The 21,405-nt window shown below is 40.2% G+C and overlaps 1 protein-coding gene and 2 pseudogenes across 1 annotated transcript in view; 2 read left to right on the top strand and 1 right to left on the bottom strand.

The window, feature by feature from the left end:
* Positions 1-21,405, top strand: part of CDH18 (cadherin 18) — a 947,256-nt gene that overhangs the window by 14,548 nt on the left and 911,303 nt on the right. The gene's annotated exons all lie outside the window — the stretch shown is intronic.
* LOC134930485 (5S ribosomal RNA) lies at positions 13,664-13,782 on the bottom strand (annotated as a pseudogene).
* Positions 14,334-14,452, top strand: LOC134930585 (5S ribosomal RNA; annotated as a pseudogene).

Genomic DNA, 21,405 nt, shown 5'->3' with positions numbered 1-21,405 from the left:
TCATTTCAAACAAGTTGTTACTTCCCCAACAGGGGGTGCATCCATATGGGTTAGTGAAGACATTTGGATGCAACAGGTGATAAATGTTCCCTTAGCCAGTTGTAAAAACTGTCCCAGTATAATGGATAAGCCTGCTTCATACCTTCAAACAAAATAAGATGGGTAATTAAATAATCCTTGCTCATGTGACCAGAAGGGCCTGTACCAACTCTCTAAGCATCAAACAAGCAATTAAAAGATAAAGCCATTACCCCTGTTAGTATGGTTAAGAGACCCCCACAGTATAAGCTCCATTCACTCTTGCTTTGGAAGGGTTAAACAAACTCCAGAGGGAGGGGAGCCTGTGAGTGCAGCCTGAGTTTTAAATATCAGGAACACAGGCTGGAAAGTGTTTATTCTGCATGAGGCTATCGAAGGATACAGATGTTCCAATAAGTCAATCAAGGATAGGCCTCAATACGCCAGCCCAACTTCAAGTGAAGCTGTGCTTATTCCTATTTTTGTTATATGAAATTGTATTTATGTATGTGACTATTTACAACTATTATATTCTTGTAACTTTCTTTTTTCTGTAACACTAAGATTTGAAGTTTATCCTTGGCTTAAAAAATTCTTAATTTATATATTTATATAAAGTCGCTTAGCCTGGCAGACACAGCGACTGGTACTTCTGCTGGTGGCAGTTTAGCGCATGGATTTATCACATGCTGATGTAATCAGTAAAGGTGTCACGGGGCAGCGTTCTCAGATTGGCATATCTGGAGAATCGATGCACAGAGAATCATGACACAAATGGTTCTCATTAAGTGTGTTTTATAGATCCATTTGGTCATTTTTATTTATTTATTTATTTGTATTATTACATTTACAGTAAAGTGTTTTTAACAGGCTTTCAAAATGTTAGTGTTTTCATTTTGTACTTTTGCAATTAGCTTGATTTCATATTTATTTATAGTTTGTCCTTGGATTTGTTTTATTTATATGTTTACACTTATAAGTATGTGTACGTGATAAGCAATAAATATTCAAGATATTTTTTTTTCATTGAGTACAGTAACAGTACAGTAGCTCAATTTGATTTGTAAAGAGTGTTAGAGAAGAACTACTGCACTGAGTTTCTTTCCCAATACTTTATAACACTTATGTCAATTTTCTATGCCGGTCCAGTCAATTAAGATTTCAGTTGATAAATTAACAAGCAAATCCAGGATGTTTTTAAAAGCACTGTATATAAATAATCATAGTTAAAAAATGTTAATGTAATGCAACTGCTCTCACTATATTATGTTGTTATTTTGATAAGGTAGGATGACATTATGACTATATCTGAGAGACAATACCCAACAGCAAATGTTGCATATCTATTCATAACTAGTGTACAGTACTTTTGGTATATACAACAGGAATAATGAACTCATCAGCAATAGTAATTAGGTACAGTATATTAACTGTTTTAAAGACAATGTTCTCAGGAAAGAGAAAATAGCATTTAATCAGGTGTCCAGATACAGATTACTTGCAAGATTTAGTTGGTGTGGTTTTAGCATGTCTTGGGACAGTAAGATAATAAGAAGCAGGCTAAAAAAAAATGACAAATGATAGAATTCCAGACCTCTTGGGCAGGATGTAATGGCGATCGAGATTGCCAGAAGAGCAGGAAGCTGGCCGATCTCTGATGTTTTTTAAAGGGGCAGTCACTTACCAGGCATGTAAGTGATTGCCCTCCCGGTGATCTCGGATACCAATACATCCCGTTTCATGTTTTTTAATATGTTGATCAGGGTTCATTTGATTTTCTTAACCTATTTAGGTTATGAAAAGTTATTGCAACTCTTCCAAGCAGTGAAGTTGTGCTTTCAGTAAAATGAACAATTATTTAATTATATTCAGTGGGAAAATGATCAGAGTACACATTGATGCTCTCCATCAGGCTACTTATTTCTATAATTAAATAGAAATTCAAAAGTTACAAATAATATAAAAAGTATGAAATTGAAAGCACATACAAAAAAAGTGTCAAAATCACTGGGTGATACAGGAAGAAATTTCTTCTGGAACAGCGAACTCCCAATAAGCGATGTTTAAACTTACAATATTGGCATGCAATGTTTTGCACATTTGAAAGGTATAGGAGCAGTAGTAGTACTGATGCCACTTAAGAGGTTGCACTAGCCATGGAGATAAGAGGAAAAAGTGGGCTTATTGCTTCTGCACACCTTGCAATGGATGTGCTATAGTAATTACTACTTGATGCAGGTATTAATAGTGTGTAGTAGCAGTTTCATCATTGCCTACAATCACTAATATTTCACAGCTTATGGATTGAACAAAAATGATACAAAATAGCAGAGTAACAGCTATAGGAGGACAGGTAACATTGTCACCCACCTATAAAAATGTTTTTAGGGTCTTAGACTGAAGAAGGATATCATATCCGAAAGCGCTCAAGCTGGGGATTCCTGTTATTTTTGCTGGACTGACTGGAACTTTGGTTGACGGCTCCGACGGCGTGGGGACACCTCGAGTAAAACCGGGACTTGCGGTGACTATATTACATGCTGCCGGTGGCTGTTTTCCCTTTGCCCTGATGTCCAAGCAATTTATATGTTATTGTCAAGTCTGTGTTTTGTGAGTTCCTTAATAAATATCCCTTTTAAAAATATACACAGACAGGGTTGCACTATTTTCCTATTTTCTCTTTTTTATGTGCCATATGGATTTCATGTTTCCTGCACATCTATGAAGCTGATTCATCACACCTGTGGATTTCTATATGTGAATTGAAAAAATTCCATTATGTGAGTGGGACCAAGAAGTATTAAAGACACATCAATCAATTAATCGGAATACACTATGTTTTTTGTGTTTCTTTTTACTATATTTTTAGAATCCTTATTTATGGAAGGTGGATTTTAAACTATACATCTTGCTTCTGCTGTAGGAACCTTTCGTGTAAGCATTTCTGTGTGTCTATAAAGGTGACAAGTTGCGCCATCTTTTCCTCACGTAATTTGTTGGTGTATGGTCTTAGACTTTAGTGTTTAGTGCATTAATAGAAAAAGGGGCAGATTGACCACCACAGCTTTAATGTTTGACTTTACACACTGCAGCGGTGAGGGAAATGGCTGTAAGAAAACTGGGTTTAGATCACTAGAGGATATTTTCCACTTAGCCAAAAGTGATACACACCTATCAAATTTAGCATCTCCTTAAATGTGTGTGTACTCCTTATTGCTACATCCTAATCTTTTGTTGCATATGATATATGTAGATGTTAAGGAACAAAAGCACATTTCTGTACTCACATGCGATGCAAAGATGAGGTACTTTGAAAGAGGATCAATACCATAGGCGTGCGCAGGGGGGGTGCCTGGTGCGCACAGGCACCCCCTAATGTCCAGCACCCCCCACATGCATGCACATTAGGGCGGTGCAGCACAGTGATCCCCGCAGAGCCTGCTGCTTAGTCCTGTGCTATTCCTCGCTGCCAGTAGTGCATTTACCAGTATGCTCGCTGACTTCCTAGGACGCGCAGCTGGAGAACCTCAGGCAGTCTGGGCAGCGGGCTCCGCTCTTACAGAGTACTGCATCAGCTGCCGCCGCGTCTCTGCTTATCTCCCTCCTCCTGCATCTCTTGCCCGGCTGCGGTGACCCCGACGGAGCCACTACACATCCCACCACGCCTGACTGGAGGGCCGCGGAGCCTCCTCCCAACCTCCAGGTAAACTGCTCTCCCACTCTCTCCCTCCCTCCCTCCCATACCCCTCTCTTTATCCCCCCGTGCCTCTCACTCTCTCCATGCCCCCTCACCCTTCATACCACCCCTCTCCATGCCTCTCACTTTCTCCATGGCCCTTTCTCCTCATGCCCCCTGTCCCAATGCCCCTCTCGCTATTCATGCCTCTCTCTCCTTGTGCACCCGCCCTCTCCATGCCTCTCTCTCTCCAATATATATATATATATTGCTCATACTGTGTGGCATAATGTCAACTTTTGCTCATACCATGTGGCATAATGTAAATTTCGCCTCATACTGTGTGGTGTAATGTGACTTTTGGCTCATACTGTTTGGAGTAATGTGATTAAGTCATGTGATTTTACTGAGAGAATGTAAAATAGTGCTAGACATGTCCTTGGGCGGTGCTAGACACGCCCATCCGGCGGTGCACCCCCTAATATAATTAGCTGCGCACACCTATGATCAATACTGTGTGTTATTATCAGTGGCATCACAAGGGGGGTGCAGCCCACAAGCGGGTGTCACCCGCCGAGGGTTGACACCAAAATGCCGGCTCCTGCTCAGTGACAGGATCCAAGTGCTGCACTGTTACATTATGTGCAGCACTCGGCTCCTGTCACAATATAGGAGTAACCACTGCCAAAACAGCACTCTGCGGGAGGCAGGCCGCACCTCCCGAAGCCCCCAATTTATCTTTCTAGGCAGTTGTTGGGCTGTGGCCGGCAAGTGCAAGTCTCCTACTGGTTGATACTTACCTTGCTGATGTTCCTTTGGTTGTAGGTGCTCCCTTCCTAGCTACTTTGGGTGGTTGGCAGCATCTATTTCTGCTACCGGTAGCTGTTACAGAGCAGCATTACCTGTAGTGATGCCCGTACCTTCTTGCAGGCGTCCCTGGTGAAGGCCACCAATATGCAAGACTCTATGCCTCTGTTCTGTGTCTATGCCAACCCCTGCAGATAAACAGTGGTAGCTGCTCAATCATTCCTGGAGATAATTATATATCAGGTGCTAAAAAAGGGGAGGGGTCACAAACAAAGAGAGACAAAGAGGGCGGGGTGATTTTTACCGCCCTGGTATCCCCCCAGCACACCAACAATTACCTATAACAATACCTGAACCTACTGTATTTGGTAATAGAATTTCAGAGAAATTGGTCACATGCCAACTCCAACTGTACAGTCAGTATCATCTATCTGACAAACCCTAAACTTCGTAGGCATTTGCCTTTTGATTTTGCTTCCTGTCCTTGGAATTGAAATGTATTCTAATTTTGAAATCCAAGGTGCTTGTCCTGAACTATGTCTACCTTTTTTTGCATGATGTCAGCTTGCAAAATTAAACTAGAGGCGTCAAACTCCTGAGTTTTCCTCAGCAAATTCACTCTCTTGATCCCTGGTAAAGATTCTTATTTCAGTATGCTTCCTATGTTTCCAGTGTCAATTACTAATGAAATAGTGGGTTTACATATGGAATGTCTCCGCCCAGTTACTGCAGGCTATGGAGTTTCCAGAATCTTTCACAACTCTACAGGGTCAGAGCGACTGAAGTTGCTTGAACAGAAATTGGGCCACTGTATTACCAGTGCCCTAGGGTATGTGTGAGTTCATACTTTTACCCTTACTGGTTTCTAAACCTGCATTGAGTTTCTAAGTACATCTTCTGTTAGTTTCTGTTGTGCTTATTTCTGCACAAACTGGGCTTAACTGGTAGATTCATCCACTTCCTTTGTAGGGGATTTCTCAACCAGTGCTTAATTAATTGTAACTCCATCCTGGAAAATGTGTCTAAACAGGATAATATATTCTTATGTCATTATTATAAGAAAAAGGCCTTACATTGGTCTTTCCCTTGTGGATATTTTGAGGCCTCTACTATTTTATTTTATTCATTCATTCCACTATTTCATAAGGTTTTGATTAGAGATATGTGGCAGACACTTTTCGGGTTTTGTGTTTTTGTTTTGATCTGGATCTCTATTCATGTTTTGGATCTGGATTGGTTTGCCAAAACAACCCTTTCGGGTTTTGGTTTTGGTTTTGGATATGGATTTGTTTGAAAAAAAACATAAAAACAGCTAAAATCACATAATTTGTGGGTATTTTTGATCCTACAGTATTATTAACCTCAATAACATTAATTTCCACTAATGTCCAGTCTATTCTGAACATCTCACACCTCACAATATTGTTTTTAGGCCAAAAGGTTGCACCGAGGTGGCTGTATGACTAAGCTAAGCGACACAAGTGGGCAGAAAAACACTTGGCTTATCTAGGAGTGGCACTGCAGTGTCAGACAGGATGGCAGTTTTAAAAACTAGGCCCCAAAGAGCACATCATGCAAAAAAAAAAAAAATAGGTGCAAGATGGAATTGTCCTTGTGCCCTCCCACCCACCCTTATGTTGTTTAAACAGGACATGCACAGTTTAATAAACCCATAATTTCAGCAACAGGTAGTCCCCCTGGAAAAAGCTTGCCAAGTTCTCAGAATAATAGCTAGCTAGAAACATACCACCTCTTTGATGACTTTTCACATTATGAGAAGAGGCAAGAGGAAGAGGACAGTGTTAAGAAGGTGATTAAAAATTAGAGAGGCACATGCAATCAGGAACAACACACAGGCTTTACCTCCACTCCTATATTGGTGTGGAACGTAAAAGACTTCAACCAAGCAAATATATACAGTAATTACCATTACTGCACAAACTAAAAAACTAGGGGCCAAAGCCTCCGAATTTGTACCCCTTCTCCATTTTCAGGGATTAAGATAATCTCGGATTTAATGCTAGGATAAAAATAAACTGGTGTATACCACATGATCAAGATTGGATATTTACCCCTCCACAGAGTCTAGAGACTTATTTTGTGAAAATCTTGTGGGTTTATTTTTTCCATTTTTTATTGCATTTTTATTTACATATTTTGTGGCAGGTGCTTTTTTTTGTTTTTCACAGCTCCCAGTTACACACATGTGAGCGTACCTGTGTATCCCAGTTACATGCATGTGAGCATACCTGTGTGTCCGGTTTATTTTATTCATATTTTATTTTTAAATAAAGCCACCCCTTAGATGTTCTAGCAGCCCCTCTTGAGTACCCACAAAAGCCCCAGATGGGGCAAGATGAGTTTGGGTGGGTTTGGTAAAGTACTAAGCAGGACTTTGCTGTAATTTTTTTTGTTATTGAGCCCCTGCCCTAGTGTAACTTACCACTCTATAGTATAAGCTCATTTCATACTATAAGTAGGACTGTGGGAGAAAGTAGTGCTAACCTCTGTGCCAACAGCATGCCTCAGCCTGGCAAGCCAGACTACTTCTTGGCTGTAAACACTATGAGACTCGATACTGGGCCTTATTAAGTAACTGTTTGTGCCTCACAGGAGCTCCTGGCCCATCTAGTGATGCAGTGCAATGGAATGCAAGATCACTGAAACTCTGTTCTTCTTATACTGTGAGGTCTTGCAATAACCCTACGCAGCCCTTAGGAAAATTACCCTGTACAACAAATGCGCATCTTGCAAATAATCCCAAAATGTGGAACATTAATAATAAATCAAAGTTAAGGTTGACTAATTGGAGCCATTCATTTGAGTGAGTCCCTAACCTGAAATAATTGAGAAGAACCTCTCTCTAATGCTGGGTACACAGTGCACACTAGAAGATGTAGATGAGCAGGCTCAGACAGGGCATCCCTGGAATTATGTGGCAGACATATAGACATAGGTGTGTTTGGAAAATCTAGTTTTCTCCGGCAGTTGCTCTGGATAATGATTCTCTCTCTTCTGAGTCTGACTGACTTTGGCCACAAATGTGGTCTCACTGGAAAACACTTTTTCAAAATTGCAATTTCAATTTTCACCTCTGCGGTTATATGTTTTTACAAATCTGCTTGTGATGTTGAAACTTGTTTCATATTCTGCTTTGGGCTTTAATTTAAACCTAGGATTAAGTACTGAAGCACCCCATGACTTATATGGCAGCACCTCTGGATGTATACAGCAGATATGCAGCACCCCTGGCCTTATACAGCAGATAAGCAACACCCCTGGAGAATTACACAGCACAGAAGACAGGCAACAGCACCACTAGACTAAAATGGCAGTGGGGCAGCACCCCTGGACTGATAGGGCAGAGGGGCAGCACCACATAGGGGGCAGCATTCCTGGAATGATGTGGCAGACAAAGAAAAGACGTGCAAGATGGAATTGTCCTTGTGCCCTCCCACCCACCCTTATGTTGTATAAACAGGACATGCACACTTTAGCAAATCAATCATTTCAGCAACAGGGTCTGCCACACGACTGTGGCTGAAATGATTGCTTTATTTGGGCCCCCACCAAAGAAGAAGCAATTAATCTCTCCTTGCACAAACTGGCTCAACAGAGGCAAGATGTCATCCTCATCCTCTAATTCCTCCCCCTTCAGTGTTTAGTATCTCATCCTCACAAAGAAATAATATTCAAACAAACCACATCATTTAGGTGTCAGTGGACTGCTTACGCTAGTACCCAAAGTTTATGAACTTGACAATGACTTATGAATGCGCTGTAGGTGATGTTTAAGGGAGGATGTTCCTAGTTGGTTAACGTCCTCACCCTTACTTGTTATGGATTGAGAAAGGTAACAGATGGCTTGACAGCTGTTGTCCAGATTCGTGGAGAAATAATTCCACACCAAAGAGGTGGTTATTTTAGTATTTTGCACGGGCATGACAATGGGCTTTTTCATCCAATGGCTAATAACTGTCTCCACTGGTGCCTATTTTAAACAAACCACATCACCATCAGAATCTTCATCGTCAAATTCCTCCTCAGCGACAGCTACACCAATATCCTCCTCATCCTGGTGTACTTCTACAGTGATTTTCTCAATCTCAATATCAGCAAGTGGACTGGTGGTGCTTCTCCTAGCCCTTGCAGGGGGCATGCAAATGGTGGTAGAAACCTCATCTTCCCATACAGTCTTGGGATGGTCATGCCTAGACATCGCAACCACGGACACACTTGGACTCTCCTTGGGTATTTGCAATATCTCTGAACGCACAGTTGTTTTTTTCTGTGCTTTAACAAGCTTTATTTTTTTTATTTTTTGAGAGGGAGGAGGGCTTCCATCCTCATGAGAAGCTGAACCACCAGTTATGAACATAGGCCAAGACCTTAGCCTTTCCTTGCCACTTCATGTCGTGAATGGCATATTGTCAATTTTACATTTCTCATCAGATAATTTCTTATTTTTTGTTCTTAAGTTTTGCTTTGTGGATTTTACATGCCCTCTATGACATTGTGTATTGGCCTTAGCAGACGACGTTGATGGAATTCAATGTCATCGTCAATGTCATGACTGGTGGTAGCAGCAGCTTCAGCACTAGTACTAGGAACTGGAAGTGGTTCCTTTCACAATTTTTTCCTCCAAATGTTTGTTCTACATTTCATATAACAGCACCTCTTTAATATTACAGTATAAAGAACAGTGCCCCTTTATTTTTACAGCACCCCTGTATTTTTACAGCATACAAGACAGGGCCAGTGTACATTTATTTTTACAGCACCCCTGATTTTTGACAGCATACAAGACAGGGCCTAGCACCCCTTTATATTCACAGGACCCCTGTATTTTTACAGCATACAGGACAGGGCCAGTGTACATTTATTTTCACAGTACCCCTGAATTTTTACAGCATACAAGATAGGGACAGTGTAAAAAAATTTCACAGCACCCCTGAACTTTTACAGCATACAGGACCAGGCCAAGCACCCCTGTAATTTTACAGCATACAAGACAGGGCCAGTGTATATTTATTTTCACTGCACCTCTGAATTTTTACAGCATACAGGATAGGGCCTGCACCCCTGAATTTTTAACAGCACCCCTGTATTTTTATAACATACAGGAGGACAGTGCCCCTGTATAGCACAGTGACAGCCAGCACAGCAACACCCATGTACAGCTGCAGCACCCCTAACAGCACATGACAGCACAGTGAGTGACAGGACAGCACCCCTTACAGAACCTCTAGAGAGCACATACTGACGCCACTAAGGCAAAGGCATTCGCACATGTGAGATGCCATTGCATCTCACTGTGCATGCATGCACAGTGCAGCTGCTTTACGTACGCACACTGCACTGGGCATTATTATACAAATGCTGCCACAGCATAATTCACAATTAAAACTATTTTTTTTTAACATTAAATTTAGAGTTGTTAACATCAAAGTCACAGAAATTGTTTATAGGGTAGGAATTTGTTTATGAATCAGGAAAAAGTTAATTGTAAGCTGCAGTGGCATTGTGTATTTTGCAATAATTTGCCATTGCACCATATATTACCTCATCTCTATGTTAATGCTTCTCCAGCCTAGAATCATTTTAATAATAGCTTCCCAGCTCCTTTACAATATTTTAAAAAATTAAGATGCAAACTACTTCTGTTCACTAAATGTTGTTAATTAAATATTATTAATTATTATTATAAAAGGACAAGATAATGTTAAATGCATCTAATGATTTCATAATCAACCCTTGGCTGTGGTGTTGCACTTAGACAAATGACTAACACTTTCTCCATATAAATCAAATACTGTCCATAATAGCTAATGTCCTTTCTTTGATAGCATCATATGGGACTATAATTGTATCCATAAACACTTCTAGGCTAATGGAATAATACTGAAGAAAGTAGTTAAGGTCATATTTAGAGCTTCCATGTGCAAGTTTTTTTTCCCAGGGCAGTCCTTTTTTTGACTGGATATCTATAGCTCAGAATGTGTATGTGTTTTTTTTATTATAATTTGCCTAGACAAGAAAGTCATACATTACAGACTTGGTAGAGATGCATTCCTTTATCTGTTTAACTGCTTTTCACATCTAAAATAAACTTTAGGTCACTGAGAAAACTACAGGTTACATACATAATGTATGTTCCTGTTTGTATAGAATTTCTAGTCATAACTATGTTATAATATGTAACATGATCTGCTCCCACAAATGAATGATAGGAAAATACAGTACACAGATTGTGCTCTGTGTTCTGTACTTCACCCTCTTATAATTTGTTGTGTAGGACAATATGCATATATTACATAGGATTTACGCCTTTGTAGGACAGGGGCGGATCCAGAAGAAAATGATAGGGGGGGCACCATAGAAGGGGCAAGTACATTTGCGTGCAGCTTCGGTGCATGTGAGGTGGCGCTTCTTATACAACGCCTACAGTTGTAGCGCTCATTATGCAATGTCCACTGTACTGGTAGTGCCCCTTATATAGACCCCATAGTAGTGGTGCCCCTTATGCAATGCCCGTATTGCCCCCAGTAGTAATGTTGCCTGTAGCAATGCCCACAGTCATTTAGCGCCCTAGTAGTTATGCCCCCAGTGGTAATGCCCCTGCAGTTATGACCCCAGTAGTTTACCCTCCCCTTTAGTTTAGCCTCCCAGTGGTAATGCCCCCAGTAGTTTGCCTGCTTGTAGTTTAGCCACCAGTAGTAATGCCCCCCTGTAGTTTGCCCCATTGTAGTTTAACCCCTGTAGTTATGCCCCCCTTGTAGTTTAGCCCATGTAGTTATGCCCCCCTTGTAGTTTAGCCCCCAGTAGTAATGCCCCCAGTAGTTTGGCCCCTGTAGTTATCCCCCAGTAGTTTGGCCCCTGTAGTTATGCCCCCAGTAGTTTGCCCCTCCTGTAGTTTAGCCCCCAAGTAGTAATGCCTCTGTAGTTACGCCGCCAGTAGTAATGCCCCTGTAGTTACGCCGCCAGTAGTAATGCCCTCCTGTAGTATGCCCCCAGTAGTTAGCCCCTTTGTAGTTGACCCCCAGTAATAATGTCCACCAGTAGTTTGCCCCCAGTAGATGCCCCCCAGTAATAATGTCCCCCAGTAGTTTGCCCCCAGTAGATGGCCCCTAGGAGTTTGCTCCCAATAGATGACCCCCCAGTGGTAATGGCCCCAGTAGATGCCCCCCAGTAATAATGCCCCCAGTAGATGGCCCCCAGTAAAAATGTCCTCCAGTAGCTGCCCCCAGCAGTAATGCCTCCAATAGATGACCCCCCAGTAGTAATGCCCCGTAGTAATGCCCCCAGTAGATGCCCCCCAGTAATAATGCCCCCAGTAGTTTGCCCCCAGTAGTAATGCCCCCCCCAGTAGTAATGCCCCTTGTTGATGCCCCCCCAGTAGTAATGTTCCCCCGTAGTTTGCCCCCAGTAGATGCCCCCGCTGCATTAAGGAAGAAAAAAGCATCATACTTACCGAGCCCCGTTCCCGCTTCCAGACCGCTGCAGTCCTCCTCTTGGCGTCCGCTACTCAGCACTATGAGAGAGACGTCATGACTGACGTCTCTCCCATAGTGCACGCCGCACAGTGACAGCGCCGGAAGCCGAAGCTCAGTACTGAGCTCCTGCCTCCGGCTGCCGCTGCGCAGGGAGATGGGCGCCCGCTGGTAACACACTCTCAGCGGGCGCCCGTCATTTCCCTGTGCGGCGCCAGGGGAGAACAGGGGACGGAGGCCAGAAATGACAGGGGGGGCACGGGCCCAAGTGCTCCCCCCCTGGATTCGCCACTGTTGTAGGACCAGTCATTGCTTCATCTAACAGATACAAGTACTGTAGATATGAATACTTGCAAGGTTAATGTTAAACTGTGTTGGCCAGGCCAGCTCCCATTACCCCCCTAACTATTCAATGGTGAAATATTTTTCACAATATGGAAATAAAGTATTACATCAACTTGCAATGTTCATTGTAAGCTATTAAACTTCTATAAAAGCCCAGAAAGCTATTAATGTCTGTAGGTGTGTGTGAGATTATTTTTCTGTATTACAAATAAACAGAATATACCTTTGTGATCCCTGGGATGACTGTTTTTTATTTTTTCTGCAGTTGATAATTCAAGATCGATTCCATAACTTCAAACCATTTAAAGCCAATATTTTGATTTTATATCCAGACTGATTTTTATGGTTTTCCACTGTTAGTGTTTATAGGATATACTTTTTCTTGTTTTAATCCACCCAGGCAACATTTCATTTTTTATTTAGAACATTTCAAAATAGAAAGCATTATAACATTATATGATCTAATAGTACCATTACAGATACTATTAGATCCATGTCATCATGGATCTAATAGTAATGTCTTGCATGTAAGATAGGGGAAACAGCAATTCCATTCAACATGCAGTGCAGAAGCACTGTGATGCTTTCATATTATCTCACAAAGTAGACGTGATTCCGCACCAGTATTCTGAAGGTTCCAAGAGATAATTCATAATAATAATAATACTACAGTACCAGAATAACATCTAATATGCACGTATGATTCGTGTTGTAATTATAGGGTCTGGTGGTGCACCCAGAGTCAGAAACAAACTAGGAAAAGAGGAAAATACAGAAGACTCTTGTGTGGGTGCACTCTTTTTTTATATGTATATGTTAATATGAAGATATTAAGACATAACTTTTATTTTTTAATTATTCTAAGAAAAAATCCACACTTGTGTTATCCACCACAATTAATTCATTTACATTCTGTATTGCTACATATAATTATGATTCAGCCCACCAGCTTCTCTGAAATATGCCATATCTGTTGATGTGGCTGATCAAACTGTACAGGTTGGGGTGTGTATAGGCCACAACCAGTGTTACAATCTTTAAAGAAAATTGGAAATGTTCTGGTTAGTCTATATTGGTAGACTCCAGGAGGGATGTAGACACTATTGCTCTACATTCTGTTCCTATCCAACCAGCACAAGCTCTGCTTGTATTAATAGGACCTCAGAGGGTCAATGTACCAAGATGTTAGGAGGAGTATAGATCCTTATTGGTATTGGACCAATTGAATCTATGACATATCAAGAGAGATGGTACGGAAGGTGGGCAAAATAAATTATTGAAGGAGAAAGTGGTGATCCTGCTGTTGGTTTAGAGTCGAGAAGGTCACGAATTACAACACCGGGTATTCTCTGGGGGTCACCCTCACAGATACTGACCCAGCCCACCACCGTTTTGCTTCCAAGATCGGACGAGATCGGGCTCTGTCAGTGGGGTATGGTAGTAATTTCTCGGGCCTCCTTGTGGCCGACTCACCAATGAGAGTGCACCTAAATTGAGGGAGGGGAAAAAGGTATAGGGTGAGGGAGACAGAAAAAATGGGCGGATCTGCTGTCTATGTTAGGCACAGGATAAACCTGTGGATCATGGATGAGAGTCCGCAGATGTATAAGGAGGAAAGGGAGGAAAGGAACAAAGAGAGAGAGGGGGAAGAGAGAAGAGAAGACTGAGTGAAAAAATGATGACAGATATCCTCTGGTATCAAATACAGAATTATCTGGTATCAATTTTGATAATTCTGTATTTGATACCAGAGGATATCTGTCATAATTTTTTCACTCAGTCTCCTCTTCTCTCTTCCCCCTCTCTCTCTTTGTTCCTTTCCTCCCTTTCCTCCTTATACATCTGCGGACTCTCATCCATGATCCACAGGTTTATCCTGTGCCTAACATAGACAGCAGATCCGCCCATTTTTTCTGTCTCCCTCACCCTATACCTTTTTCCCCTCCCTCAATTTAGGTGCACTCTCATTGGTGAGTCGGCCACAAGGAGGCCCGAGAAATTACTACCATACCCCACTGACAGAGCCCGATCTCGTCCGATCTTGGAAGCAAAATGGTGGTGGGCTGGGTCAGTATCTGTGAGGGTGACCCCCAGAGAATACCCAGTGTTGTAATTCGTGACCTTCTCAACTCTAAACCAACAGCAGGATCACCACTTTCTCCTTCAATCATTTCTTTTGCAAACCTTTCGTACCGTCTCTCTTGATATGTCATAGATTCAATTGGTCCAATACCAATAAGGATCTATACTCCTCCTAACATCTTGGTACATTGACCCTTTGAGGTCCTATTAATACAAGCAGAGCTTGTGCTGGTTGGATAGGAACAGGATGTAGAGCAATAGTGTCTACATCCCTCCTGGAGTCTACCAATATAGACTAACCAGAACATTTCCAATTTTCTTTAAAGATTGTAACACTGGTTGTGGCCTATACACACCCCAACCTGTACAGTTTGATCAGCCACATCAACAGATATGGCATATTTCAGAGAAGCTGGTTGGCTGAATCATAATTGTATGTAGCAATACAGAATGTAAATGAATTAATTGTGGTGAATAACACAAGTGTGGATTTTTTCTTAGAATAATTAAAAAATAAAAGTTATGTCTTAATATCTTCATATTAACATATACATATAAAAAAAGAGTGCACCCACACAAGAGTCTTCTGTATTTTCCTCTTTTCCATGCTTTCATATTATACAACATTGTAACATTGTTACAACATTGCATACCTCCCAACATGACTCTCTCCAGGAGGGATAGAATGCTCTGCTCCTGGACTTTTCTCTTAATGTATGATTGCCATCACCTGTGTTGAACAGGTCAATGGATTAGAAAGGTGTATCAGCATATTTAACTTTTCTGACCTTGTACCCATGAATGGAAGATCTTGGTGTTGTGTGGTTTACATATGCTCTCTCTCTCTCTCTATATATATATATATATATATTGAGTACTGCAAAAGTTTGAGGCAGGTGTGGAGAAAATCTGCAAATAAAGAATGCTGTCAAAAACAGCAGCGTTAATAGTTTATTTTTATCAATTAACAAAATGCAAAGTGAATGAACAAAAGAGAAATCTAAATCAAATCAATATTTGGTGTGACCACCCTTTCCCTTTAAAACAGCATCAATTCTTCTAGGTACACTTGCACACAGTTTTTGAAGGAAATCGGCAGGGAGGTTGTTCCAAACATCTAGGAGAACTATCCACAGATCTTCTGTGGATGTAGGCTTGCTCAAACCCTTCTTTCTCTTAATGTAATCCCAGACAAACTTGATGATGTTGAGATCAGGGCTCTGTAGCGGCCATATTATCACTGCCAGGACTCCTTGTTCTTCTTTACACTGAATATAGTTCTTAATGACAGTGGGCTGTATGTAAGCCACTATTAACACTACAAAAACACAAGAAGTTTCAACAAGCATAGCTCACTTTTTCAGCAGCAGAATTTATTTCACAAAGTTTCTGCATTCCCTCTTTCCCAGGCAATGTGAAACCTAATGATCAGGCAAGCAGCTATTTAACACCCTCATGCAGCTCAAATCAATAATTAGCCTGCCCTGAAGCTGCAGGCCCTAAGTCCCAAACTGGGTCTTAATTGATGGAGCTGGCCCCCACTGTCCATCCGAAATCCTGATGCAGCTACAGTATGTTTATATACCCTGTACTTGTCCAATATTGTCTTGAACTGTGAATCATTTTTTTCTTGTTTTGCTTATATTTTTTGTATACTGGTTGCTGCAGTTTCCTTGTAGTGCCATATAAAATAAATAATAATAATAATAATAATAATAGATAATTTAAAAAAAAAAGTTAACGTCATTCACTTTTTCTGATATTGCCAAGAAGATTTTAACATGGGTCCAACAAGATCCATGGCTATTTGGCCAAAAAGGACCTCTACAATAGACATTAGTAGTAGGGAGCCTTTGAAATTGGGTTTGGGAGTATGAAACTGGCACTTTGTACAGGAAAAACAATATTCAGACACCTCTTCATGATTATCAGTACAGGCGCTTTATCAGACTTCAGCATAGAGGATGTCTCTTATTTATAATTACCCAACCAGATTAACATGTAGCTTTATATGTGCTGGAAACATAATAAAAACACAACCACATCAGAAAACTGCTGCTCTTGCAGTGTAAAATATGACCAGATATGTGGCTGAGAAAGCAATGAAATAATAATTACACACATATATTGAACTTTAACAAAATAGATCAAATTGATTCCCTTGTTACCTGAACTTGCTTATTAAAAAGCTTAAATACTTTGTATTTAATAGGCTAATTTAATCATGGGGTGTGCAAGTGGGATATACTGTAGAAAGACAGCAATAGATTTTATGCACAGTAGTAAATTATGTGCCACCCACTTAGGGTGAAGAGCTAGCTATTCTAACATTGATTTACTTTGAACAGCTATATTGAGCATGGTGGTGGCAGGCAATGTTTATATATGCACACAGAGGCATGTTTTTGCACTTGTGCATGCAGTACATATTAATTAGTTATTTTGATTTACATAGTTATTTTTAAGATATGTAAGATGTTATGTAAAAGGATGTCATTTGTTTGAGATGTGTAAGTTAAAGGGCATATAGTTAGTCAATCTAAACAAATGACCTGAAATGTAAAATTGATGTTAGAACTGCAAATTGTGCAGCCTCTCTTGCCCACATTCTTTATTATATGCAATTAGATGCCATCTCAAAACATAATTACCAGTATTCACAGGGCAAACAATTGTTCAGAATGCTGATTATATTTTCAGCAAAGTAAAAAGCAGCATGGTTGGTATAATGGTTACCTTTACTGACTTACAGCACTGAAGTTTATTCTTTTATTCCCACCAAGACCCTAACTGTGTGGAGTTTGTATATTCTCCTCATGATTGTGTGCGTTTCCTCAAGGTACTGAAGTTTCTTCTACATTCCGAAAATACACAGATAAATTAATTTGCTCCTGACAAAAAGTAATCCTATTGTTTATGTGAAAGTACAGGTAGGAAATATAGATTGTAAGCTGGGGCTGATGTCAATTATCAAATATTCTCTGCAAAGTGTTGACGCATATGTATTTGCTGTATAAATAACTTTGAAAATAAAATAAATTATGTCAGGTTTTTTCACATACAGTTTATGCAATTTACATAAGTGACTGCAACACCATCTCTATTCTAGCAGTAACAACTATTAATGGAACTTTTACCATCTGGTGGCTATGTAAGAAGACAACTAAATAAATAAATACATTAATTAATTATTAATAATAACTATTCAAAATGAAAAGACAGTAAAGTTATTTTCAAATGTGCAAATTCATACTACTACTGGATTCATTTGAGCAAATGCAGCTAATTATCTTTTAATGCATCCATCAGTGCAGGGCCAATTCCAGGTGTATGGAAACGCTCAAAAAAAACAACAACCCACACTTGCACCTTCTACAAGATTGTGGGTTAAGTTGGAAATGTGCACAGACTACTATCACTAACTACCTCCATTTATTTATTTATTGATTGATTTTAATTTAAAAATAATCCTTCCAGGAAAGTGCATTGCTTAAGGTGTGTACACACTGGCCGATATATATTGTCCGTTCTTTTGAGCGGCCAATATATCGCGGGTCCATTGGCAAGTGTGTATGAGCAACAGGTCTGCTGCACAGCCAACGGCCAATATATTGTTATGTATGTTGGCACGTCGGTGTGTGTATGGATGGTCAGCCGACTGCCCTTTCACAAGAAGCATCAGCTGACGGTGACTGACAGCTGTACTGGGTGGGTGTGTGTAACTGCCTTCCCAGTTCATGATGTCAGTCCCAAATGGATCGGGCAGTGTGTATGCTCAGCACACTGTCCGATCCGACTATAGATATATCTGCAGATCAAAGGATCTGCAAATATATATGTAGGTGTGTACCCAGCATTAGTCTCTTTATGTCTCAATTAGGCCATGAAGTTGAGGGCTCATCAGTATTATTTATTCAATGTGTTTAATTGTTGTTTTAACATTTTGTGGCATGCTAGTGCATGTTGTATACTACACATTTATGCATCTTCTAAATATAGAAGTATAAATAGGCAAATAAGCATCTAACATCAAACCCCATTTAATACATTGACAGCAATAACAGACATAATTCACACACATTAGATAAATAAATAGAAAAGACACATAAAATATAAAATAGTATCATATTGATCTACCCGATCAAGTTAAATATTTAGTAAACTCTAACTAGAGCTGTATTAAAGATTGTTAGGGTTTTTTTTTTTTTTTTTTTTGGGGGGGGGGGGGCTGGAGCACATAATGTAGGGGGGTCTCTGAGTATAAAATTTCTAACATAGCATAATCTATCATGAGAGGCCAATTCCAATCTTAATAATAATTGGTTTTTGTATAGTATATTGAAAAACAACAAAATAAAATTTGCAACATATTTAGCAGCTGAAAATAAATAAATGCATATGCACAACATGTAACAGATATGACATTTCACTATCAGTGTCACTTGCCCCCCATCACCCTTTAGTTTTATTTGTCAACAAATACCTTTGCCTGTCCCCCATTTAATCTTAATTTCTACTAATTTCACTAATTATCAGTGTTTGTATCTTTTCACCCCCACCTCATGTGGATTTTTTTGCATTTAAAGTATCTGGGGCAGAAAAGACATGTGGCATCACCTGGGCTGTGCTCTCTTTCCCCACATGCAATGTCACCGGCCACTCCTTTCCTAATACTAGCATCTGTTTACTGAGCCTGCGCAGGACACTGGACAGTTGCCATTAAGCTGCACCATGTAGGGTCATGCTGACAGCTGCTCCAGAATGTGGATCACTCTGGTTATCCAAGCACCCACCAGGTGACTGTGAGTGAGAGGGGCCCGGACACTTGTCCCCCCCTCCCAATTTAGCCTGGCTCTGACTACCTGATCCAGATGAAGGCAGAGGAAACCTGTCTAAGGCATCTACCAAGTTTACCTCATAGGCAAATAAACAATCCTTTCTGACCACTAACACAGTGATCATATTCATTGTCTTTATTAATCTAACTCCTTAATTTGCTCATTGCAAATACTGGTTCAATTTCTTGTAAAAAAATTCTGTTTTTAAAACTTTCACATGATTCAACCTGCTTTGGGAGTACATTCTACATATAAACAAAATATATTAAGTCACTTCTGATGTGAGAAACGAAAAGAACAGTTATGTGCTAAAAACAGCCAATTTCCTGCAATTTTTGCGGTGAAATTTAATTCAGATTTTTTTAAGGTATAGTGAGGCATGTTTTCAGATTATTCAAATTACTAGTTAACAGCCCATCAAAATGATGGAACAAAATAACAGTGATGTCAGCAGCGATGGCTGTGCGTGCCCCAAATGGAGCAACAGTTGAATTGCTCCATCAGGTGCCATCTAGTGGCCACTGGAGTGCAAAACACTTGAATATCCTCCCTCCTTACAGGTTAGGATCAGCGCTGGCCTTTTATTATATAGGATTGTTTGCTAATTTACCAATATATTTCAGTCCTGCAATATTTCAGATCTGCCCAGTGCCCAATTAAATTAAATTATATTTTATTATATTTCCTTACATTTTATTTACATTGAAACTCATCTGCCGTTTCTCTGCACAACCCATCACTTTCTCCAAGCTCTTCTGTTATGACATAATGTCCTACTCTATGTTAATAGCCTTAGAGAGCTTAGTGTGCAAATATGTTAAAATTAATCTTGTTTTCATGCTGCTTTTATGCTGTCAAAAAACATGACACAATTCCAAGGTTCCTATGAATTGCATTATGTCAAACTTGTAGATTGTTTTTCAAGCCTATCAAGAAATCTCACTTGTCCTGGACTAACTGGTCATGCTTACTATATCAAGAAACTGAGATGTTTACTTCAAAAATATTATACACAGTTTGGATCATTCAAGCAAATATAAACAAGAGAATGGTAAACATGTTAAATGTTATTACTCACCTCCATAATTACATCATGTTTCTTTTTAATAGTGTGTAGATTATGATGATGATATGCATTATGTCATTTAAATCATAGTAAAAAAAATATTATGCTAGTTTCATTATCTCTAAACTTAGAACACCTTAAGTGGCAAAGCTCAGAAGGTAATGTAGTAAGACCTATTTAGCTGCAGCACTTGAGCTCCTATTAAGATATAGGCACTGGCGTATTTACAATGGGTGCAGGGTGTGCGGTGCACATGGGCCCCGGGGGTCCTTTATGGCCCCACACCCTGAACCCATTTTTTAAATACTCGCCTCTCCGTAGTCCCCCACCAGTGGCAGCATCTCTACGCAAATCTTTGGTAAATGGTGTGGTGGCCATTTTCTCTAAGATTTTTGCATGCACAGTAAGGAAATCTCTGGAAAAATTGCCCACGCACCATTTTCCTGGAGATCTGAGCATGCACAATAGACTCTGGGAAAGTGCTAGGGTCCCCTAGTGGCCCAAGTGCCCAGTCTACAGCGCTGCCAGCTAAAAAGGAGGGGTTCCATACTGAGTCTGCACATTGGCCTCCTCCTCTCTAAAAGTGCCCCTGGATCTAGGAGTTTACTTATCCAAGGCTGGAAGCCTGTAATTCTGCAAACAGTTTGCCATTTTGCCAGTTTATCAAAGCCCCCTAACAGGTAAAGGGAAATGATAACCTTCACTGGGGGATTCTACAATAATTCCAAGTGCAAATACTGCGATTGATAATGCCATCTCAGGATGGTGGGAGGTAAAGATGATCGCAATAATAATATTTTGAATTATTTGTTTTTTTTTTAAATAAAGCAATATTGTATTTTATATAATAGGTTTTTTCATGAACCCTGGAATTGGAAGCCAGAGTCAGCTTCAATTTCCAGTGTGCATTCTCCCAGCTAACTAGCCTAAGATGCAGTAAGTCAACTTTTTTTTAAATATGAAAAGAGAAGAGAAAGGGGTAACCCTGGCGTAAATAGTTGCTGCTCAACCTAAAACCTGAACCTGCCCAATATAAGAATGAAGATAAAGCCTAAGGAAGGAAATTTTATTGCCATAAGCATT

The sequence above is a fragment of the Pseudophryne corroboree genome, chromosome 5, assembly GCF_028390025.1.
Source record: "Pseudophryne corroboree isolate aPseCor3 chromosome 5, aPseCor3.hap2, whole genome shotgun sequence".
NCBI lineage: Eukaryota > Metazoa > Chordata > Amphibia > Anura > Myobatrachidae > Pseudophryne > Pseudophryne corroboree.
Note: the sequence above shows the minus strand (reverse complement) of the source record. Positions and strands in the feature narration are given on the sequence as shown.